This window comes from Monodelphis domestica, chromosome 5 (assembly GCF_027887165.1).
Source record: "Monodelphis domestica isolate mMonDom1 chromosome 5, mMonDom1.pri, whole genome shotgun sequence".
Taxonomy (NCBI): Eukaryota; Metazoa; Chordata; class Mammalia; order Didelphimorphia; family Didelphidae; genus Monodelphis; species Monodelphis domestica.
Window position 1 is genome coordinate 180,449,887 of NC_077231.1, and position 25,967 is coordinate 180,475,853.

Here is a 25,967-nt window from a genome sequence, read left to right on the forward strand (position 1 = left end):
TAAACAAATAACTCTGTATTAAAACAATAACAACAACAACAAACCCCAGCTGATGATTTGAGTGTGTCAAACAATCTTTTCAAGGAAACAGATATATTAGAATCATCGTACTAGATAGAACGCAGAAGATATCTAATCTAAACACCCATTTTGACAAATGAAGAAAGTGATCCCTCAGAGTAGTTTTAATTGAATTTCATATTTATAGTTCCAAGTATCAAAACCAACTCATTAATATCAGCATTAGCATCCTAATTATATATTTTCATTTTTACTCATAGAAAATTCAGAAATCTGATTTTGAAAAAAGAAACTTCAATTATTTTAAATAACAAGGAAATTAATTTTATATTCAGAAAAATCATTTTTTTCTTTAGTGAACAAGAAAAACCCAGTACTTTCTAACTAGCTGAATTGTCTTTGAATTTTAAAAATAGAAACCTTTTTTATTTTTATAAACTCTTTAAAAAGAGACGAACATTAGCAAGGTGCTCAGCAACTAAGGTTTTATTTGCCTGACTTCATTTACTAACTACTTTTAGAGTAAGTTATAAATATCTAGAAATGCAATTGCTATTACAACATTAAAAATACTAACTTCACCATAATTAAGACCTTATTATGATCCCCAGAGAATGAGCTTCATTCTTTTGTCTTTTGTTCACACTTGATATTTTGAAGCAGGAATTCTTAACCTTGGTCTTTGTACTTCTTTTCTTTTAAGTCTTGATACTTCTGTTTTAATATAATTTGTTTCCTTTGTAGTTCAATCTGTTAAACTTCATGCATTTCAAAATGTTACTCTGAGAAGGAATCCATAAACTTTATCAGACTGTCAAAGGGGTTCATGATGCAGGAAGGGATAAGGATCCCTCTTTTAGAAGGTATCACATTCCCAAAGATGAGAAAGTTTAGACATCTTAAGTCACTTAAGGCACTGTTACAAAGTGCCTGTCAGGAAGGAAGGAAGTTAGAACAATCTATATGGTGGGACTCCTTCTCCAGAACCAGTTTCCTTGAATTTTGCCTCTCTTTACAAAAGAGCAAACATGCAGCCTAGCTGGATAAGTACAGCTAACTCTTCTTCCAGCAATCAAACTGTATTAACATTTATACTAGCATTAATCAGGTGTGACTTCTTGAGTTGTAAAAGCATTGTGCACACATTGTTTGTGTGCTCTGATTCAATAGAGCATTATCCTCCACCCTGGCATCTTCTATGCTTATAAAGACAATTTGTGCTAAAAGGAGCCCTGTGCTCAATAGGGTCTCATAGTGTGGAATTTCTTGTTAAACACCCACTATCCCATTACAATAACACTTGTATTTAGAGAGTACCTTTTTTTAAGGAACTCAAAGCCTTTCCAAGAAGAGAGGTTCACTGTGCATTTGTTGCAATTAGAAAAAGACAAAAAAAATCCTAGGACAATGCAATTTAAAATAGCATTTCTCATTCATTTGCCACCTCTTCAAAAAGAAGTCCATAGATTTGAATAAAAACAAAATATATAACTTTTCTAGATATGTGCACATGTATATGTAAATATGTGGACCCAGGTAATTATTTTGCATTTGCTGAGTACATCCCATGCTTACATTGATATAAGAAACTCAGTATAGTAACTTTCTCAATCAATGCAGATCAGCAAATTGTCAATAAGTCATACACTTAGAAAATTGTCTGGGGACACAGAGGAGTTAAATGATTTGCTCATGGTCACAGAAATAAGATGAATTCAGATCTTTCTTGTTCTAAAGCCAGCTATGCAGCCTCTTAAACATATTCATGTATTATAAAAATATAAATGTATGGGAAGCAACATGGTATATGTAAGAGGGTGCTGGCTCTGAAGCCAGGAAGACTTGAATTTTAAGTACCATGTGTGACATATAATGACTTTGTTAGCCTAGGAAAAATCCATCTAATCTCTTCATACTGCACATGACTCTTTTTTAAAACCTTACCTTCCAATTTAGAATAAATAAATACTATGTGTTGATTACAAGGCAGGATAGAAGCAAGGGCTATGCAATGGGAGATTAAATGACTTGCCCAGGATCACACAGCAAATAAGTGTCTGAGACCAGATTGAACCTAGACTATCCCATCTCTACACCTGGCTCTCAATCCACTAAGCCACCTGGCTGCCATCCCCCCCACCCATATGTTGTATTGATTTAGAATCTTAATCTTTACAATGTGACTCTTAAAAACTATGAAAAAAAAAAACAAAAACAGAAAAGGTTCTGACCTGAATTGGTACAGAGAATTTGCTCACTTGAAAGTTCCAAATATGAATGAAATTACTGGTCCCATCCCTACTCCTTTAGGATGTGTGTGTATACATATATATGTTTGTGCACATATAAAAATGTAATCTGTTCATTATGTTTATATATACACATATTTATATAAATATTGATACATTGACTTTAGGTCCAATGGTGAACCATCTATCACTTCATTTATCTGAAGATCAGCATGGCTAAGTTTGGAGAAGTTCATTATCATGTCAGCTGAGAGATGATTAATTTTTTTTTTGTCACAAAAATTCTTTTAAAAAGTCCAAGTGATAAAAAAATGTTATTTCCTTCACTAATGGGGAGGGAGTACTCTCTTTGGCAAAATTACCCCCAGAATATTCTTTATTTAAAAATTCTCTTCTCAACCTATAGCAAACTCAAACCTACTATGAATATTCTGAGCCTCTCTATTCTACTTAGTCTAAACTCAGAAGTTGATGGAGAATCATGAACTTGGCAAGCTGTCAAAGGTATTTATTCCAAGATTAATTCAAATTCCAAGGATACAAGAACAAAGCAATCTGGAAAAGATGCACTGGTTTACTTTCTAATTCCTCTAGAGTTGTATTAATAATGCCAAACTTATGCAGGACTTTGCAGTTATAAAAGGTACTTTACAATATTAATAGAGCTTTTTGCAGTAGCAAAGACCTGGACACAAAGTTCAGTTTAGCCACTGGAAATAGCTAAAAAATTATTATATGAAAATAAACTGTACTATAAGAGGTAATCGGTATAAAAGTTTAGATAAGCTTGGGGAGATTGTTAAAATCAAAGCAAAACCAAAAAAGACCAAAAAAAATACAATGACCACAATGATGGAAATGGAAATGATGAAAAGCAAAACAAAATTAAATGCTATGTAATTATAATGATGAAACTTGTTCCTTAAGAAGAGATTTTTTAAAAAATATATACCTCCCTCATTTCTTTGAAAAGTCAGGGGACTATGGGTGCTGCATATACCATCAGATTCCATTGGTGAATTGGCTAGTTCGTTTTTTCTCTTTATTTTTTATTCTTTGTTAGGGATAACTCTGTGTAGAGGAGAGGAAAAAGGTATATATTCAGAGGTGATATAAAAACATAGGAAACAAATTAAAATGTAAGAAAGTATTTACACATATTATCTCTTTTAGAAATAGAATATTGGTGCTGAAAGGAAACTTAGAAATCATCCAGTCTTATCGTTTCATTTTATAATTAAGGAGAAAAGGCATCTAGATTGCTAGTGCCCTTGGAAAAGTCACTTCCCCTCAGAGTCTTCTAGTGTCTTATTTTACAACAAACCTAGGAAGAAGTCAGGATAAGTATCATTATCCCCATTTTACAGATAAGAATATTGAGGCTCCAACAGATTAATTAGAAAGAGTACTTACTTTGTGTCAATGGAACTCAAGTTCAAATGCTCTGCTACTTACTTCCATATCAATCATTTTCATCCTTGTGTGTAAAATGAGAAGAATTAGTTGAGAAATTAGATGACCTCTAAGATCACCACCAGCTCTATATCTATGATCTTCTGACTTTATCAGGAACTTAGAACAAATAAGTGTCAGTCAGAATTGAATTAAAATCTATGTGCTGTCCACCTTGCAATGATTTTTCTCAGCTAAAACTTCAGTGGGAAGATGAATCTTCAAACCCTTGTCAAATCTAGACTTCGTATATCACCTGGAAAGAGTATTAGTTACAACAAAAGATTTATATTCTTTAAATGGTATATTATGTTATATTGCTTTTTCTCTCATTTTATTAAAACAGAAAAGGTGTTGTTCACTTACTCTAGCAGTAAGGATCCTATGGACCAAGCATATTAGCATAGTATTGATAGGGATATAAATTCCCAAGTGATATGGCTGGCATGTAGAAAACATAACACCTTCTGGATTATTCCTCCAAATTGGGCAATCTTCCAGTTCCATGAATATACAACAGATGCTGCAACCCAAATGAGAAATGATTTGTTCTAGTTTGAGGTGACTCCCTTACCACATTAGGTTTAGCTATTTTTTTTTTACCAGAACTTTAGACAAGTTATTTTTCCCCTTGTTTGTTGTGATAAATGTGTGATTTTGTTGCTGTCTGAAATATCAATATGCCTCACTGCTCTGATAAGCTCATTACAAGTATAACTGGTTCCTAGTCCAGAATCCCCGATGGATCAATCCACCAAGTCATGGGAAATAAAACTCTTAAGACTCCCCTTCTCCACCCCCTAGTCCTAAAAAAGCTCAGTAATTTCAAAACTGATTCAAAACTGAGGTCCCTATTTAAGGAACTGTCAACATGGAATCTAGAAACCCAAACTTGTAATCTAGTAAGACCTGATGAGCTCCAAGGGTTTGGGGTTTCTAGATTCCATAGTCCTAAAATTGGGGTTCATCAGATTTACTAGGCTACAAATTTGGGGTTTCTAGATTCCGTGTTGATCGAATCCAAAAGATTGAATACATTTGTAGAGCTTTACAAGCAGGAAATTTAAAAAGCCAAAGCTATCAATCTCATTTTCAAATACTAATTAAGAGCTATTCGTATCACACAAATAAATCTTTTATAACTTCTCATGGGCTTCCTGCTACAATAGGAGAGAAAAAGCTTTCTAACCGTTCACAAACAACTTTAATTACTGGGAAGAGAAGGAAAATTGAAAATTAAGCCCACTGGAAAAAAAACTATCAACTCTAACCTCAAAGGAGCCATCCTTTCTCTGGAAGAGAGAGAGCACATTGCGTTGAATAGAGGGCTAGACTAGAAGTCGGGGATGTCTAGATCCAAGTCGTGCTTCCGATACATAGAAGCTTTCAGACCTCAGGCAAGTACTAAACTCAATGTCTGTAGCAATATAGAACTTTCTAGAGTCAAGAACAATAGCCCAAAATGCCGTTCAGTTGAAACAATGGGAACTTCTCAGAAGATTATAAACGGAGGGTTTTACGGCTAGATCAGAAAAGAAGAAAACACAATTTAGCGCAACAAAAATGAGAAAGAGCAAAGTGAGAAAAAAAATCAGGCAGTGGCAATATTTCTTTATACTTGTCCTCTGTCTTTGCTCCCATCAGCCACTAGATGGCGCCTAGTATTTGGCAACTACATATTTCAGGTTGCCACTATAGAGCCCAAAATAACTAATTCTGGGTCAGCCCTGGCAGAGCAAAACTTCATCCTATAACTAAAATCCAAGACTATTCAGTTCAGATTTTTAAAACTTTTTTTTTAGATCACCCAAGAAAAAAGCAACAACTCCCTCGGGGTACTCCAAGGTTATCTATTTTTTTCTACAGAAATACTATAAACAATAACGAAAGCTATTCAGGTTATGCAAAGAATTCTTTTTAAAAATTCAGGGACATAGGTCACATGGTATGGTAGCTATAATTTAAGGAGAAACATATCGTCTTTTACTTGCAAATAAAATTCAGGACACTATAATGAAAATAGCAGTGGAAAATAACCCAATGAACTGAGAGTCAGGAGCACTGCATTCTAGTCCCAGCATTTTACCTAAATAACCTTAATTGGAGGGAGAGGGGGGCACTTAAATTTTTTTGTCCTTCAGTGTCCTAATTTTTTTAATGAAGCATTGGACAATGTTGTCCAGTGTAAGCCTGGAATCTCAAGACACCTCTCAATTTCCTCCCTGACAACCCTATTACCGGGGGCATTGCATCTCTAGACCTCACTTCCTTAGATATAAAATGTGGATTTTCCCATATTATTCTCATGATAGGACTGTTTTGAAAAGAGTATTCTAGTGCTTTATAGACAAAAATTCTCATCTAAGTTTTCTCCCAACTCTAAAATTTTATGGATTTGTGGACAATGAAGATAAAGGGGCAATTAGGAGTCAGGGAGACATGGGTTCAAGTTTCACCTTGGACACATACTGAGATATGACTCTGAATAGGTCATTTCATCTTAGTGCCTGCAGGTAAGACTAAATTGCAGAGTAGGTGCTGGTCCACATTGCCAGATAGAGTTTCTCATTGATGTTCTCTAAACCAATGGAATTATAGTTTCAGTCCAATGTAACTCTTTTAAGTTGTGGATTAGAATGAATAAACAAAACCAAACAAAGAAAAAGCCAGATAGTTAGGCAAAAGGTATGCATCTGATCTCAGTGGTGAAATGTTTGTTGCTGGCCAATTCTTATGCTTGGAGGGAAACACACATTAAAAGGAGTATTGTGATTGGGCAGTTATACATGTAAGGCATTTCCCTAGAGCACTTGCTGGTGATTAGGGGATGGATTCTTCAATGTGTGGAAGTAGTGAAGAAGAGAAGAAGCCAAGGGAGGGGAGAAAAAGGATGAGACAAGAGGAATAGCAAGAGCAAAAGCTTCTAAAATAGGAAATAATGTTGGAGTTGCATCTCACTCTTACCAGGACAAGCACTCAATTTCCTCATCTTCACATGGTAGTGGTATTTTCAGGAATTAATGTGGCAGCATCCTGTCTGTCACTAAAACTCCCTCAATTCCCTGTCAGGAAGCAATAGATTCTCAGGTATTGCTATGTCTCTGATAAGAGACCACACTATGTCCAGCATTAGGTTGTTGTTTTTCTTATAGTCAAGCTGCTATGATTACTTCACTAGGCTCTGTATGGTATTCTGAGAAATTGGTAAAGAGAGCAAAAATGAAAGCATTTGCAGCTTCATAGGACTATAGACTTGGAAGGAGAAAGTCTGGAGAATAAGTGATCGAAATTTTACTCTTTATTTTACTTCCTTAGTATTCCCCTTAAATTTATTTTAAGTAAATGTCTTTAATTCTGTCTTGTGGTTTGAGGGAAGGGAAGTTGCATGGAAACATATTAAATTGGAAAGAATTCTCATGAGCAGTGGTTTTGAATATGTGATGGACCCAAATAGTTTATAGGAATCTGAATGTGGCAGTGGAATGCTGCATGCATTAAACACACACACACACACACACACACACACACACACACACACACACACACATGCACATGTGCACACAGAGTTCCTAGGAACACTTTTCCAGTACCTTCCCTGTGAGACTACCTTCTATCTATTTCCCTCAAGCTCCAAACCATATTTTTGCTTTTCTATCCCTAGCCCTTAGCACAGTGCATGGGACTTAGTAAATGGTTAAGAAATTGGGGGGGGGGGGGTTTGACTGAACAAACTCAGGATGTCTGAAATTGATCAAAAATTATTATAATTGACAATTAAAAATCTAAAAAGCAATATATATATATATATATATATATATATATATATATATCTTCCTTTAATATGAAAGATCCTATAAGCTATTTCATATCTATGACTTGAGATCAAGGGGAAAAGGGAATAAAATGTTTTCCTCTTCACCAACTCTGACCTTATGCAACTATAAGTTTTAGAAGCAAGATGAAAGGGTTGTTAATGGATAAGATAATAGAACTGCAAAGTGATATATATCACCTGAAATTAGGGGAATGTAATGAAGTCTCTCTCTTCATCCTCTTCTCACTGAACAAAAAAACCTTAAAATAAAATTTCTCCTCAGAACCATTAAGATCATATTGTCTCTTGCCATAGTACAGAGTTCTGTGCATAACTGATATCATAAGTGTAAGAGGGAGATCATACCCATATCCAACCCCAAATAATATAATTAACCAGGTACATTATAGTCTGATGCCTTTATCAGATGAAAAGTTTTCTTTGAGTTATAGAATAAAACAAAATTGTAAAATAAGGGTGAATCAGCCATAGGTACCTCTACTGCATCCATCAATTAAAAACATAGCTAGTGTGAACAAAATTTTAATCAATTCTTTGAGCCACTGAATGAAACTGGAAAAAAAAAAACCTATTACTGAAATATATAGGGATTTGTTGCAACAATTAGACACATCCCTGAGACTAATGTAAATTAGAGAAGGAATTCCCTAGAATAAGTTGGTCAAGCTTTTGGAACAAGTTAAGAAGGTAGGATCTTGGGACTCTACCAAAGGACAGTAAAGGAGGCTGAGACAGGAGCCCAGAGAGAGTATTGAATTCCCTCTCCCCATCTACCAGAAGATGATCTGAACTAAAGAAGACCTAACAGGCCAGTAAATTTGAATTCCTCATCAGAGTACCTGAATTGAGAGATAATATAAAGACCAGGGGTTTCAAATGTGCAGCATGCATTAGCAGCACTCACAAAAACTGGAACCAGATGAAAATGTAATTAAGAAATACTTAACGAATGGATACAATATGATAAAATAAATATAATGTTAATATGAAGTATTCTGGGTCAATATGCAGCTGTAGGGACCCTTCTATATGATTTAATGGCCCTATTTCAATTATAATTTGATACCAGTAATGAAGACAAATTAGACACATAATGGGAAGGAAGCTTCAGGACCCTCAAGGCCCATCTGAGAGCTAGCTATACCTAAGAGAGTTTTCCTGAGGACTCCTCAAAGGGAGAAAAGAACAGTCATCAAACCACCTAGTTTTAGCCGCCTTTTTGCCATATATGTTCTCTTTCAGATTAAGTCTACTTCCTCCTACCTGAGCAGACTTATGGCAGAGTATATCCCAGACATTAGAGAAATATTTTTTGTAGCTATTGTTCTTATTGTGTCACATTAGAAAATATTTTCTTTTACAAAGATAGTTGAGTTTGGTTCACTGGTAAGCACACAGAATAGGGGCTTCCAAGCAACAGAAATGGACAACCAACAACAATCCCTCAAGTTTAGGCCTAGAATCCTGAAAGGAAATATGGCTTCCCTCTGTGGAAGTGGGAATTGAGACAGGAACCCAGAGGGAGTGCTAAATATAGTTTAGTCAAGCATTTTGCTTTCAGGACATTTGGATTTGTGGGTCTCTAGGTAAGCAGTGAAAAGTCCTTATCTGTTATTTGATCTTTTGGCATATGCTTTCCTGACATTGTATAAAATTTAAATTAATATCTAATAACTCCAAGTATTATACTCTACAAGATTTATTAATAATCACTTGAAGTAGAAGAAATAAAAGAACAAAAGTAAATAACACATGAGCAAAATTCTCCTGCCTGGCACTCACCCAACTGCCCCAGCTAGGTTTCCTGAGAGAAGAGAGAAAGGGCATAGCTACACAAAACTTATATCTTCTCTACATTAGTATGGGATGCTGGGAAAGCTGGTCCCTGAGGACCAAAATTCTAATTAAACAATTCCCCCTGTGATTCCATTAGAAAACAAGCATGTAGAAATCTCCCAGATTTACATGCCTAGTTTCCCCAATGAATCAGAATATATAATCAATGAACTTATATCTCTAAATATCTTTAACTAGAGGTACATACAATATTGTATTTTCTAAGGGGAAATTACAATAATTTGGGGATAAGAGGGAAATAAAACAGAAAGAGAACAAAACCAATGTTAGGCACATTGACAAAAAAACAATTAGGGGGCAATCCCCTTTGGCATAAGAGTATACATTAAAAAGAAATGCATTCAACTCCCCACAGTTCAATTCACTACATCCCAAACTTCATTCTGGATCTTTTGGTGCAGTGTGTGGTTTCTGCAGGATTCTTAATAGTGCCTTCTCTAAACAGTTCACTTTCTTGATTTGGAGAGATAGCAAATTTCTTATCCTAAAATTAGTCTCAAACAAGAAAAATTTTTATAAATCTAGAATTTTATAATGTGAATCTTAAAATTTCTCAGTCTTGTGAATCTTAAAAATTCCCAGACTCTACCTTAGAACATTTGGTTAGGACCATTCCCCATTTTAAAACAATGAAGGGACTTTGGTCAGGAATATGGGAACTCTAACATTACTCCACCCATACTTAGGCATACTTTATGGGAAGATAAAGTTGTTAACTCCTGATTGAACAATGAAAGTCCCCAACCCATACTTAAAGTGAAGCCAGAACCCTTAAGCTAGGTCTAATTTTAGATCTAATACAAAAGGGTGCTTAGTACCTATGAAAATCAAATTAATCAGGCAACTTGCAAAGGACAAGATTAGTGTACTCAGGTGTGAATTACTCAAAAGTTTTAGTCTACTCAGGTGTGAATTAAGAATGGTCGGTCCTTTGGAAAATGTCTACTGTGATTGGTAGACGTAGAAATTTAGGGGAGGTGACATAGGAGAAAATTCTCTTTAAAAGGAGGTCAGAAAGATCTCTAAAGGGAATTCAGCTTTGGATATGAATTGGAGGTCAGGGAGTGCAGCTTTGGTAGCTGAGTTGGAGCTCGGGCTAGTTGAAGTAGCTGGGTCTCTCTGAACACTAGAATCTTGCTTGGGATAAATTTTGTGATGAGTTGCTTAAAGACTGACTGGTCTCTCTTAAAGCTTTCCCATTATTTCCTCTTGCTTTCTCTCTCCCTTTCCTTAATTCCTTATTTGTATTAATTAAAATCTCCATAAAAACCCAGCTGACTTGGGTATTTCATATTTGGGAATTTTTCCCATGGCGACCACTTTATTTTTAATATAAAATAAAGACACTAAAAATTATCTTTACCAGTATAGCAAAAACCTTACAGTTTGGCCATTTACACATTTTCACAGTCACAGTTTATGACAACCACTCTTTTGTCTGTAACAATAATAATACAATCCACCCTGAAAAGGATGTTGATCAGCACATGGATCACCCTGAGATACCTGGCTGAGTTATGAGGTATATGAATCAATCATCAAAAGAAAATCAAAAACATCAAAAAAAAGTAACTTCTGGATGAAACAAAAAAATATCAAAGTCTCATCTGTAAAAAATTCTAAGTAAGTAAGAATAAACCTATAAGAGGTTTATCCAGGGCCTGATTAAAGTGATTTATGTCCCACAAACCTATAGTAGTAATTATAACAATGTAACACTAATCCATTGGCAGCCAGGCCTACAGAAAACTGTCATACTATAAAAGAAAGAAAAGGGTATAGATTTGGAAGCAAAAGGGAAATATCATTCCCTGGTCTGATTTTACCTTTGCTCTTAGGGATAGGGGAGCCAAAATGGAAGCCAAACTGAGGTACATGTTAGAAGTCTGAATCTGGCACAAGGGAATCCTGTATCTGACTTTGCAAACAGCCACTTCTTCAAACCCCAAAATAAGTTCAAGTCCCCTGTCTTGGAGCAGAATCTCATTGATTCCACCAGGACTGGTTGGTCTCCATGACATTCTGCTCCTTGGCACTGTGCAGTGGCTCTTTTGTGATCCCTTCTCCTGGAATCAGACACAATAATTAATCAAAGTCCCATAATATTTAACAATCAATGGCAGGTTTCCATAGTCTAAAGCTTTTGGTTACACGTTTACATTATGGCTAATGGACATTTTAAACTTATCCTAGTGCAAAAAAAAAAAAAGCATAAATACAGGTTTTGTGCTTCAAGTACAAAAAATGAGAAAGAAAAGAAAATTCAAATACTTTATTGCACATACAAGGAAAACCAATAATAATTTTTTAAAAATAAAAAATATATAGTTTAATATCAGTGACACACTGTGTTAGCCAAAGAGAGGCACAATATAAAGGTTTCTCACCCCAAAATGAGATCCATTTCCTTTTTAACTTGGCCATAATCCACAGTGTGCATGCACATGTATTTCACCAATAAACAACTTTTAAAAACAGTAGCACAATAGCTAATGCACATTCAAAGAAGTACCAATATCCCCCAAATCATAATATCCCAGTTAATGACAATAGCAAACAAACGTACTATCATTAGGATTCACATGAGTTGCTTTGTGATATTTAAAAACCTTTGAAGCTTATGGATACTTGTCACAAGTTCCCTAGATCTAGTCAATCTTTCAACCCTAGCAAAGATATTTCTAACAAAGTCTATTACTGCCATCATTCCAAAATGTGTCAGGAGAAACCAGAAAAACCTCTGTACTGCTAATGAAAACCTTTTGGGTCTAAAATATCACCAAAAATCTAGATCATTCTGGTGGAAGGGTAGAGCAAACTGAAGAGTTACAAATATAAAAACTATTCAGGAGCCACTAGCTCTATGTGAAAATTCTCCCTCTGGGAGACATCCAGGGGTTATAAAGCCCCCTGGGAAATCCTTCCCACCTCCCTGATGAGATTATAACTCAGCATGGGGTGACCAAGCCCCATGGGAAACCTCGCACCTCTGGTATGAGACTGTAATAGCCATAAAAGACATATCTTTATATGTCTCATCCATTGTAATGTGGAGGTGAGGACTATAATAGTGAAAATCACTTCTGATGTCTCATCCATTATATTTTTATAAATGCAGAGGTGGGGAATACAATAGTGTTATTGTACTTCACTTCATCTTCTAAAATGACCCTTACCTCTTGTTACAAACACCTCAAAGGCAGGCAAATGATCAGTCAGAGGTAGAGGTGCTACTAGATATTCGAAAATTACTTCTGAAAATCCCTTTACATTAATTGAGATTTTTAGTTCATTAAATTTTCCAAAGGTTACTGATACAGATTGTAACTGTTTTGATCTATCATCATCCATGTGACAATTAACAAATGCAAAAAGGAACAAAATGTCATTAAGGTAACATGTGACCTCAATTGATCTGGTGAAAAATCCATCATCCATAAGGACCTATGGTTTTGCCATGGAAAAAGGTTTGTCTATGTTGTTTATGGACTTTTATAATGGTATTTTATACAGTTCAGTCATATGGGGAGTGTATAAATAAAGACTATGTAACAGAATATATATAGCTAATAGCCAAAGCACAGTAGTTGAAAATGGCATAGAGTAAGAGAAGACATTAGATTAAATCAATGTGTGAACTTAAAAACAAAACTAAATCTTAAAGCAAACAATCAGCAAATACGATATATGTGATAGGATGTGAGCAATGAATTTAAGAGTCCTTTTCTCTAATTCTGATAGTTGCATTACAGAGACTACTTCACTATTTGGAGGGGGACAAACTGAAACAGTTAATATCAATAAGACAAATGGAATCTGAAAAGGCTTAAAATTCACCTCCAGTTTCTTTAAGGTTTCTTCTCCTGAGTATCATCATCCATCTAGATTCCTTTTGTTATACTTCTGGGATTCCCCATACCCACACTGAGCATAGTGTGGATGAACCCCATATTGGATGTGTTGCAGAGGCTATGCAGACCAAAATGGCAAGAGGATATAGGGAGATGAATCTCCCCTCTGAATATTGAAATTACTCAAGCTATCAACTGCAAGGTATCCTATCAATATAAGAACCACCAGGAACAGCAGCAAGAAAAGACATCCTAAAACTCTGAGCTATGCAAGCTCCAGGAACAGGAGCTCTTTGAGATAAGCAGGAAACTGGGCCATATTTTAAATTCTACTTCCTGTCTGTAAGTGGTGCTAGCCTAGAATGTACTGGCAAGGAGTAAAGTTAAGAGGTTTAGAAATGTTATCTTCCTTCCCCTCCCCTCACTAGGGGCAAAAATGCCAGGAAGAACAAAAGGGTGTTTGAATATAGAATACAGATTCCACCTGATGTTTGGGCCAGGAAAACAGAAGTTAATTTCTAAAAATCTGGCTTTAAATCGACTGAGCTAATCATCTTCCCCCCTTCTGTGCTGGGTTTCAGGGTGTAGAGGGTCATACAGGAAACTCCCATGTGGGCTAACCCCTCAGTTTCTGTCGCCTCAGCCAGGAACGTGGAAAAAAATAAAAACAGGTTCAACTTGAAAATCAGCTTGGAAACAAGGTGGGGTAGGCAGCCTGTAAAGAGCTACCCAGTGGTCTAAGAGCTGCCTCAGCTGCAAGCTGGAAGTTCAAAGACTACCTCTTGTTTGAGATCCACAGGGGTGGAAAGGAAACTGTAACCTTACCAGGAGGCAGGGGACCAGTGCCCACTCAGCTGTTAGCAATATTGGGGAAACTTATACTTTACCTTTCACACAGGAACTCCAGCCAATGTGTTCAGGAGACAAGGTGGGTGGGTAGCAGGCTCAGCTCCTCTTATGGGCAGGTCTTCAACACTGAACAGAGTTCCCCAGAGTGGGAGAGCAAAAAGCTGGGCAGGAAAGAAATGCAGTTTTAAGCTACTCACTATCTTTATTCAAAGGCTTTCCCAAATAGAAGACCAAGGATTCTATTCTCCATAGTGGTCAGCAAAAATGTAAGACTTAAATCAATATCAATAACCCCAAGTATTATATTTTATAAGATTTATTAATGATCACTCAAAGTAGAAGAAATAAAAGAACAAAAGAAAAAGCCTAAGTAAATAACACATGAGTAAAATTCTCCTGTCTGGCACACACCCAACTGCCCCTGCCTTGTTCCCCAGGAGAAAAGAGAGAGGGTGGAGCTACACAAAACTTATATCTTCCCTACATTTGTATGCTACTTAGATATTTAGATGGAATGCTGAGAGAGCAAGTCCCTGGGGACCAAAATTCTAATCACACAATTGTAAGGTAAAAGAAATTAGCCAAGTCTAATTCTGCCCTTTCAAAATCCTAAGTATTATGACTAATAATATAATTTCCTTTTAAAAAGGGCATTCCATTTCCCACTTTGTAGTGTGATCCCCTATAACCAAAATGCACTTCTTCCTCATTTTTACTTTAGAGAATTCTTAACTTCTTTCAAAGTATGACTGATGCTAGCTCCTCTAATAGAGATTTCCTTAATGCTCTCCTTGCAATTATTTTTCTCATACTTTGTATTTACTTGACTATATACTCATTGTGTCCCTCTCATCCCCAAAAGTTCCTTGAGGTCAAAGACTCTTACATTTGTGTCTGTTTCTCTAGAGCCTAGATGTAGAGCCTGACACATTATAAACACTCAATAAATGTTGAATTTGCATTGATGTGAATTACCTAATTATATCAGAAGTTCATCATAGAGGTTTGAGGAAGAATTTGAAACTGAAAAGTATTTTCTTTTTTATATTTAATTTTATTTAATTAATTTAGAATATTTTTCCATGGTTACAAGATTCATGCTCTTTCCCTCCCCTTTCCCCACATTCCTCCCATAGCCAACACACAATTGCACTGGGTTTTACCTGTGTCATTGACCAAGACCCATTTCCACATTATTGATAATAATTGTACTAGGGTGAGCATTTAGAATCTACATCCTCAATCATATCCCCATAGAATCATGTGATCAAGGAGTTGTTTTTCTTCTGTGTTTCTATTCCCACAATTCTTTCTCTAGGTGTGGATAGCATTATTTCTCATAAGTCCCTCATAATTGTTTTGGATCATTGCATTGCTGCTAGTAGAGAAGTCGATTACGTTCGATTGTACCAGTGTGTCAGTCTCTGTGTACAATGTTCTCCTGGCTCTGCTCCTTTCACTCTGCATCAGTTCCTGGAGGTTGTTCCAGTCTCTATGGAATTCCTCCACTTTATTATTCCTTTGAGCACAATAGTATTCCATCACCAACATATACCACAATTTGTTCAGCCATTCCCCAATCTAAGGACATCCACTTATTTTCCAATTTTTTGCTACCACAAAGAGCGCAGCTATGAATATTTTTGTACAAGTCTTTTTCCTATTATCTCTTTGGGGTATAAACCCAGTAGTTGTATGGCTGGATCAAAGGTGAAATGCATTTTCTGACAAGTATAGTTTACTTTGGAATTGATTAACAGGAAAGAAAACAAACCTCCTGCCTGATAGTCTTTTAAAATTGAATAAAAATCTTCATTCTCTGTAGTAGTTTGTCTGTGTTCCTGCTTAAGGTAAACTAGTGATCTCTCAAACTCTTTTAGCTGTATGAGTCTGACATCTGAACCAGCAGCTGGGATTTCACAGGTAGGATAAGGCAATCCTTGGGGGAGTACAATAGGTCAATACAATTTAAATGTTACATACAGGGTTCATTAAGGGTAGCCCCTTTAATCTAGCAGAAGGAATTATTTTCTTCATTTAATTATACTTTGTCATGAAAGTCTATGAACAGCCTGGAAAGCAAAGAGGACAAGGAGACTCCAACATGCCCCCAGAACTGATGCCGTTCCATAACCTCCCCCCTAATCATTTGTCTAGGAAAACTTCCATACTGATCCCATTCTTTCCATTCTACAATCAACATTCAGAAATACAGTCATTAAAGCAGACCAGAGGAGTAGATAATATTTTAGGGGAAAACAGAGGTTTTGAGAGATATCTCTTAAGTCATTATCTCTGTCCATGACATGCTAAATATACATGGAGTAACAATCTGAATATTTAGATGATATTCTCTCATGTTACATTTTTTCATAGGGACTCTGACATCATACAGGAAATTGTCAAAGAAAAAGTAATTAAATTGTTGCCTAGAAGCAGTATCCATTTTTTTTTATTTTTTTGGCCAAAGTATATTTGTTGAAACAGTCAAAGGCAACAATGGCATTTTCCCATACACCTCCATTTAACAGGTGTTAACAATACACCTGTAGTTATGCTTCCTGGCCACCAGATGTCAATTTTTCCACAGTTAAGTTGCAATGTTAACGTGTATGTGTGTGTCCTTTCCACTGTTTGTCTTTGAATGTCAGAATGCAAAGGGACTTTAAAGATCATCTGTAAGGCTGTCAAACGGCTCCCAATCTCCAACCTCAGACATTCTCCTTTGGAGACAGGCATTTCGAGCAAGCTCAGCTGACATAACTCAAATAAATAGTAAAATAAATATGACATGAGAGCTATCATCATTCATGCCAAACTGATATGAGTTGTTCAGGGATACAAGTGCAACCATTTCACAAACTCTGACCAAGACAAACACTCACGAGAACACAGCACACACACACACCAAGAATATTGGATATGACTATCCAAGGCAAATGCCAGCTCCATGCCCTCTGTTTCTCCTATTCATTCTTGACACTAGCCAGATCTTTTTATACAAAGTAATAAGGCACAACTCATCACTTCCCATGCTTTATTATTCTTCATGCCAAGACTTTGATGACGAAGTCCACCAAAGCTAATACAAAGACTCCTCCAATCCAATAGCCTGAGCCCTGACCATTCACAGACCACCAGGAAGCCATAAGAATTTCCTTCCCCAGTGACCCTACTCTAAATTGCACTCATATCCCTCTAGAATCTCCCCTTTTTAAGGATACAATCGAAATGCCACGAACCTTGCTTTCTAGTGATAAACCCTTCTAAATGTACTGTTTTCCCCAATTAGAATGGGCGCTCTTCAAGAGTAGGGACTGCCTCTTTCTTCTATGCTCATTTATAGAACAGTGCTTGGCACATAATACATGCTTAATAAATGCTTTTCCATTCCTTTTAGTAATAAACAAAACACTTCTGAAAAGCAATTTGGAACTATGCTCAGAGAGTAACTAAAATGTCGTAAATACTTTCATCCAAAGATCCCACTCTTAGGCACATATCCTAAAGAGAGAGCAGTGTTAGAAAATATTCTACATACACAAAAATATTTAAAGCAGTACTTTTTGTAGAAGGAAAAAAAACAGTGGGAAACTAGATATCAATTAACCAGGAAATTATTAAACAAATTGTGGGACATGAACATAATGGAATACCTACCACTGAACAGCAAGAAATAATAAATATGTAGAATATCACATGATAATAAATAGTTAACACATATAGCACCTACTATGTGCCCGGTACTGTGCTTAACACTTATTATCTCATTTCATCCTCACAACAACCCAGATTAGGAACCTGAGAGAAAGTAGGCATAAGTGATTTTTCCCAGGGGCATGTAAATGGCAGATAGAGTGCCCAGATGAGAGGTCAGGAAAACCTAAATTCAAATTTTACCTCAGACTCTTATTAACTGTGTGACTCTGAAATAGTCACTTCTTTCTGGTTGCCTCAGTTTCTCCATCTGTGAAATGGGCTGGAGAAGGAAATGGAAAACCATTGCACTGTTTTTGCCAAGAAACCCCCCCAAAAGGTCAAGAAGTGTCAGAGGTCATCTCTCTAAGGAAATAAGAGACAATGAAATGAATGAAATGTAAAAACAAAATATATTAGTAATGTTTTTTTTAAAAAGGATATCATAGGTAAACTTGGAAAACACAAGTTTAGTCATCTAGTATCTTTAAATGTAATATTGTAAGAGACTAAGTAGGTAATAAAGGATAAAGATGAATTTAGAAATATAGACATTTTTGTTTGCAAATAACAGACAATACTTGTATATCTCTCCTCTTTAATGACTATCTTGATGAATCCCAAACTACTGACATACATAAAAGAAAACAGACTCAGGCATTTAAACTGACAGACTCAGGACCATAGCTTGAGTCTCCTATCAGTCTAGTTTTTCATTCTATATTCCATAATCAAAGTGTAGATGAATTAGATAAAGTAGGAAGATATTTATATAGAAGTCTATATTAGTGAAGATTCAGTAAGGAGAAAGATAAAATGCAAACTGGTGAGTATTTGCCAGAGAAGAGTCAAAAATGAGGATTGGGAGACCTGAGTTCTAATTCTAGTTCTGGTAGTAACCCAGCTGTGTGATCCCTCTAGATCTATTATTTAATCTTTTAAGGGAGGAGGTGATGACTTTGAGTATCCCTTCTAGCTCTATAGCCTATGAATCTATGATTTTACCAAAGTGATTTTTTAAAAGAGAATGTTCAGATTCCCACATCTGAGAACAAACAAGCAGACCAGAAGAGCTGTGTATGTCCTGAACATTGAGAATCTAAACCAATTAGGAAAAAATATAGTCCCTAGCATCACTATTTGGATGTAGTGATTATATTATACAAGCTATGGCAGGAGTACTATAATGGTGAAAATTTCACCTTTTTAAGATTGTTGTAATATTGAACAATGGCCGCCAAGGAATTTACTTATGAAATTCCTAAAAATGAAACACTCAAGTCAGAATGGAGTTTATGGAGGTTTAATCACACTGGGAGTAGGGAAAGGAGAGGGAGAGAAGGAGAGAAGAGAAAAGGGAAAGGGGCTACTCAACCTCTGACCAAGGCAGAGGGAGTTTTAGGCCCAAAGGGCCAAGGTGGAAAGAATCAGTCTTTAACTCACGTGACCTATCTGAAGGAAAGCTGTCTGCGGGCGTCCTCCCTGTCCAAGCTTCTAACATGAACTCCCGTCTCGCTCTCTCCACAGGAAGTGAGCAAATTTCAGAGGCTGTTCCCTACCTCACTTCCTGTGTCTCACAAGTGCCAATGGTTGGCTCTAGCTTGGCTTAGGACAGCCCAGGTGGGCAGTTAGTTATTTATGATTTGTCATTGACTAGCACATGCCCGTGTAGTGTGGGTGTGCACAATTTTTGGGTGCTAGACCAAGATGGAGACTTTTAAAATTCACAATCCCCCCTGATGATGATTGGGGGACTAGTCTCCCCAATTGATCACTAAACATAAACATACTGCACCCCAAAAATTTCTAACTGTAAGTGTATACAAAAATGTTTACCCACTAAGGGGAAAATTATAATAGTTGTAAATATGGGGAAATAGAGGAGAGAGAAAGACAGCAAACCAATGTTTTGCTGGGTGAATTGACAAAAACCAATTAGGGGGCAGTCCCCTTTGGCATAAGAGTGTACATTCAAAAAATGTTCAATCAACCACACCCCAAGGTTCATTCTGGATCTTCCTGTAGTGAAAAGGCTTAGATATCTTTCTGCAAACAGTTCATTCTCTGGATTCAGTTAGTTAACAAGCTTCTTCTCTGAAGATTTATCTTGAACAAAATTTAAATCTTGGATTTGATGAAATACAATCCCCCCTGAAGAAAGTGTTGAAAAAACCACTGAGTCCAGCTGAGGATTCAAGTTTTAGTTGTGGGGGTGTGTGAGTTAATCCAAAAGAAAAACAAAATAAAATGAAAATAAAATAAAAAACAAAATCAAAAGAAGAAAAAGGGAAAAAATTAAGGGAAAAATATAGACCCTTCATATGTGCATATATTTATATTAAAGAAGAATTCAAAATCAGTATCAAAAATCAAAAAAAAATCAATGTATACAAAATTTGAGAAAGCAAGAATAAAAAAAAATTTTTTTTACAGGCCCCTGTATTAGGGTCCAGTTAAGTAATTTCTAATCCCACAAGTCTGCAGGACAGAATGCAGCATATTTTACTTCCCCATTTGAAGCCAAGGCTACAGGAAGTTGCCATACTATAGGAGAGAAAAAAGGACCAGATTTTTATTTTATATCTAGGGAAGTGTCATTCCCTCGTCTGATTTTACCTTCATTCTCAGGGATGGATGGAGCCAGGATGGTAGCCAACCTTTGGTACTTGTCTATAGGTATTTTCACGAAGAGTATGGATACAAGGAAGGCCTACATCTTAACGTCTGTCAAGTGTCGCAACCCTGAGTCTCACACTTGGTTCAAGTCCTTAGTATTGGCTTAGAAATGCATTAATCCTACCTGGATTGGTCTTTGATTTTTAGACCTGTGAGCTCTTTTGGCATTATCCAGGTTATCTCTGTGCTCCTTGTTTGATCCCGTTCCTAGAATCAGACACAAACATTAATCATAGTCCCACAACAATTATCAATAAATGGCAGGTTCCCATAGTCTAAAGCTGTTTGGGGGCGTATTAATAATAACAGCAAGCATATATATTTAAACTAATATTGTAGAATAAAATTAATATTGATTATATGTACCTTAAGTACATAGAAATGAGGAAAAGGGAAAAAATAAAATATTGTAAAAATAATAATAATAATAAAATAAGGAAAAGAGAAAAAAGGAAAAAAGAAAAAAAAATAAATTTAGGAATTTAATGTGTCAAAAGCAGAATAAAACAGTTCCACTTGTCAATGGGTAGTTATCTCCAATGCATGTATAGGATACAGTCAATCAGTCTCAACAGAAGATGCTCTCTTTACATGAAAACAGTGAATCCAAGAGTCCTTTTCTCCAACCTTTATAGATGTTGGAGTAGTTAACAATATTTGGAATGGTCCTTCCCAGGAAGGCTGGGTTACTCCTGTACGCTGGAAGTTCTTTATATACACGTTGTGTCCTGGGTTCAGGTCGTGAAGTGAAAAGTCTAGTGGTCCAGCTTGTACTGCAGCTCCGGATTCATGTAGCTCACACAGTTTGTGCTGTAATTCTCGTATATAGGAAGCAATAGTAGTATCTCCCCCTAATAGCGACGTATAAGCCGGGGAGAAAGGCTTAGCCTGTATAGGTGGATGTCCAAAAAGCATCTCAAATGGTGAAATACGTAAGTCTCCTCTAGGCCTGCTTCTAAGATAAAATAGGGCCAAAGGGAGAATTTCAGGCCATTTTAAATGGGTCTCAGTGCATAATTTTCCAATCATAGTTTTAAGTTCTTTGTTCATCCTCTCAACTTGGCCTGAACTCTGGGGATGATATGGAACATGGAATTTTGGAGTTATCCCCAAGCAAGAATATATCTGGTTTAGAACAGAATCAGTAAAATGACTCCCTCTATCAGAATCAACATGTGCTGGTAGGCCAAAGCGAGGAATAATTTCTTTTAAAAGCACCTTAGCAACAAAAGCTACTGTGGCTCGGGCTGTAGGAAATGCTTCCGGGCATCTGGTCAGTTGGTCTACTATGACCAAACAAAATTTATATTGTCCAGCCTTTGGCATTGTTATGAAATCTATCTGCAGGTGCTCAAAAGGTATGTAAGCCAGAGGACGCCCACCAAAGGCTTTGCCACGAAAGGCATGTTGGTTATATGCCTGGCAGGTAGGGCAGGATGAACACACTTTAGAGGCTACAGTAGTTATACCAGGGGCTATCCATACTCTCTTGACAGAGTCCATGATGCCCTGGGTGCCAAAGTGGCCATTATTATGAACAGATTGGCAAATTTGGTGATAGAAACTTCTAGGGAGCAGGGGTTTTCCTTCAGATGACACCCAGACTCCATTAATCTGTTTTGCTTTAAATTTTTGTTTCCATTTTTCCACTTCCTTCTCATTATAGGAAAGTGATAAATTTGAGTCATCAGTAGTTGTTAATGTTAGAAGTAATTCAGGCCCTTCTATGGCTGCTAGCTTTGCAGCAGCATCTGCTCGGTCATTTCCCCTAGAGACAGGGTCGGTGCCACCTGTATGGGCTGAGCAATGAACTAAAGCTAGGGCTTCAGGCAGCTGAAGAGCAGAAAGGACTTCATTAATAATTTCAGCATTAGCTATGGATTTTCCAGCTGAGGTTAAAAATCCTCTCTGGAGCCATAGCATTCCTACTGAGTGACAAATGCCAAAAGCATATCTAGAATCAGTATAAATTGTTGCCTTTTTGCCCTTGGCAATTATACAGGCATGTTTCAGAGCTATGAGTTCAGCTCCTTGAGCGCTAATGTTAGAAGGCAATGAAGCTGACCACTCAGTAGCAAATTCTGTGACTACAGGAGCTCCAATGTACTGTATGCCATCTCTCATGAAAGAAGAACCATCAGTAAATAAGATCAGGTCTGAGGTCTTTAAGGGAGTGTCCAGGAGATCATCTCGAGGCTTTTCTGCCATGGACACTAGTGTTTCACAACTGTGTAATGGTTCTCCTGAAGTTGGTAAGTCTGGAAGCAAGGTGGCAGGGTTAAGAGTTGAACAGTGTTTCAAAGTATATTTTCATTATTTAGCAAGGTTATTTCATACCTTGTAATTCGCTGATCAGAAAATGCCTGTGTTCTCTGTCTTAGCAATAATGCTTCTACCTCGTGTGGACACATAATTGTCAATGGGCATCCTAATACTAGATCAACGGTTTTTGTCACTAGTAAAGCAGTAGCAGTCACTCCTCTAAGGCATGGTGGTGCTCCTGAAGCTATTGGGTCCAGCTGGGCTGAATAATAAGCAACTGGACGCTGAGAAGGCCCCAGAGTCTGAGTTAATATGCCAGAGGCTACTCCTCTTTGCTCATGTACATACAAAGTAAATGGCTTGTTGTAATCTGGGATGCCTAGAGCAGGGGCAGACAAGATAGCCTTTTTTAGCTCTGATAGAGCTGACAGGTGTTCAGGCTCTAATTTGAGGGGTTCAGGGACTGCATCCCTTGTTAGTGCTATAAGAGGTTTAGTAATTTCCCCATAGCAAGGAATCCATTGTCTGCAAAACCCTGTTGCTCCCAGAATTGCTCTTAACTGTTTTTTAGTGGTAGGAGCACTCAATTTTTGAATATTCTCAATTCGCTTGGGAGAAATAGAGCGGGCACCAGCTGTCAGAATGAACCCCAAATATTCTACTTTGGGGAGACACCACTGAACTTTATCCTTCGAGATCTTATGACCTCTTTTGTGCAATTCCAAAAGAAGGTGTTTACTATCTTCCTGACATGCTTCTGCATCCACAGAAGCCAAGAGTAGGTCATCTACATATTTTATTAATTTGCTGTTTTTAAATTTTATATTATCTGTATCTTGTCCCAAAATTTGTGCAAATAAGGTCGGACTTTCTACATAACCCTGGGGCAGACGACTCCAGGAATATTGTGTGCCATTCCAGGTGAAAGCAAAAATATGCCTCGGGTTCTCATGTATGGGTATAGAAAAGAAGGCAGAGCACAAGTCTACTATGGTAAAGTATGTAGCTGTGCTAGGAATAGAAGAAATAATAGTATTGATATTGGGAACTATGGAGTGTCTCTTTATAACATGATTGTTCACAGCCCTCAAATCCTGTACAAATCTATAGAGGTGTTTGCCATCGGGCCCCCTTTTTGGTTTTTTAATGGGGAGGATGGGTGTGTTGTATTCAGATTTACAAGGGAAAATTATTCCTTGGTCAATTAAAGAATTTATTATTGGGGTAATGCCCTCCATTGCCTCCTTGGAGAGAGGATATTGAGGAATGCAAGGAGGTGGGCTGGATTTAGTTTTTATTTGCACGGGAGCAGCTGATTTAAGTAAGCCTACATCAGTATAAGATGTGGCCCAAAGAGACTGGTATATCTGTAGGTATTTCAAACGTGGGAGGCTCCTTTGCCTCCTGGCTCTCTGAGAGAAATACAGGGAGTAAATTTAAGGTTTCCTCGGGCACTTCTAAAGAGAGGGAGCCATCTGGGGCATACATTATTGTGGTTTGTAATTTGCATAGTAAATATCTCCCCAGCAAATTTGTGGGGGATCCAGGCATTAAAAGAAAAGAATGTTCAACAGTTAGGGGTCCCACACGTACCATGCGAGGAGAAAGTTTTGGGACCTTTAATGGTTTTCCTAAAACACCTACTACATTTAAGGAGCCAATAGAATCACATTTCTCATCTGGTTTGCTTACTAGAACTGACCTAGATGCTCCAGTGTCTAAAATACAGTCATAGTATGAATTTCCTACCTTTAAAGTGACATGAGGTTCCTTACTGTTTGGGGGGGAATATATAGGGATTATTGGCATTAAAATATCAGGGTCTGGAAAATCAAAGGTTTCATTCTTTGATTCCAAGGCCCTCACCCCCCCCCCTTCATACCTTCATAAAGATGCTTGGGCAGTTTTTTGGGACCCTCCATGCTGTTGGGGGTGTTCACCCTGAGTGTAGCGTGGTTGAGCTCCATTTCTTATATATTGTTGTTGGGCATTTTTTGGGGTAGTATCATTTTCTGTATTTTGAGCACTGTCATTTTTATTGGCATTATGATTCCTATAGTTATTATTCCTAAAGGTGTTATTATTTCTTGTTTCCTGTAGCCTGCTCCTACAGACTATCATTGCATGGCCTCTCTTCCCACAGAAGGGACATATTAAGGAGTTTGTTAATGATCTATCTGTGGATTCCTGCAAAGGGGCCATGGTCTCTCCCTTACTTTTCAATTTTTCCTTTAAAATTTCAATTTCTTTTTCTAAGTCTGTCACTGATTTATTGTGTGACTCAGGTTTTTTTGTACGATTCTTATAAGCATATGTTGCTACTTTCCTCAGTTCTTCGAGGTCCATAAACTCCCAGTTGGGACAGCTAGTTTCAAAGTAGTCTTTTACTGCTGAACAACAATTCCTAACAAATTGTCTGCGTATATGTTTAATGTCCTTTTTTATTGACAAAGCAAGGTCCTTATATGTACTTCCTATGTCAATAAGTCTGTACATAAAGTGGGAGGGGGTCTCATCAATTTCCTGTCAGGATTGTTCAAATTTTCCCCATGCATCAGGGCTATCAGAGCAGTCTCTCATGGCTCTTAATAATGCTTCTCTGGCCAGGACTAGTTTTGTGTGATCTTGTGCAATATTGGGGTTCCAGTGTGGATCTACAGTTGGCCAGTGATGAGCTCCCCTACCACTTTTCTTATTAGGTAGAGAGATGACATTATTTTTTTCTCTCTTTGTCAGAAATGTATCTAACAAATTCTCCACATCCAACCAAGAAGGGTCAAAGTTTCTGAATATATTTTCTAATTTTTCTATAAACAACATTGGTTCTGCCTCAAATGATTGAACATTGTGCTTGAATTTTTCTAAATCATCAGGTTTAAAAGGTGTATAGTGTCTTACAGACACCAAGTTCCCTTCTTTATTAAAGGTGGGTACTTCCCTCAATGGAAATAAACTTCTGTCTAAACTATCTGATGTTACTGTTTCTAGGCTACTTGCTCTGTTTTCAATGGGGTAGGTAAAAGATGGGGAAAGGTTAGGATTATTGGCTGTTGGAGCATGGGGGTTGGAGATTAGAGCATGAGTGGGGGGGAGGGCAGGGGGAAGGGCTGGGACAGGAACAGGGGGCGGGGCTGAGGAGGCAGGGTAAGAGGCATGAATAGAAGGAGGAATCAGGGTGGGAGGGGCAAGAATGGCAGGGGGAGGGGCTGGGTGGTCAGG

At 37.2% G+C, this 25,967-nt stretch overlaps 1 long non-coding RNA gene across 2 annotated transcripts in view; it reads right to left on the reverse strand.

Moving 5' to 3' along the window:
- The window catches only part of LOC103099559 (uncharacterized), a 103,439-nt gene that overhangs the window by 61,634 nt on the left and 15,838 nt on the right, over positions 1-25,967 (reverse strand). The window contains exons 2-3 of one of the 2 annotated variants that reach the window (XR_001624956.2): positions 14,153-14,275; positions 3,026-4,245 (exon numbers count right to left, since the gene is read on the reverse strand). This is a non-coding gene — a long non-coding RNA (uncharacterized LOC103099559). Of the gene's footprint in view, positions 1-3,025; positions 4,246-14,152; positions 14,276-25,967 lie in introns of those variants that run through there. The other variant, XR_008912264.1, reaches the window with a different exon arrangement.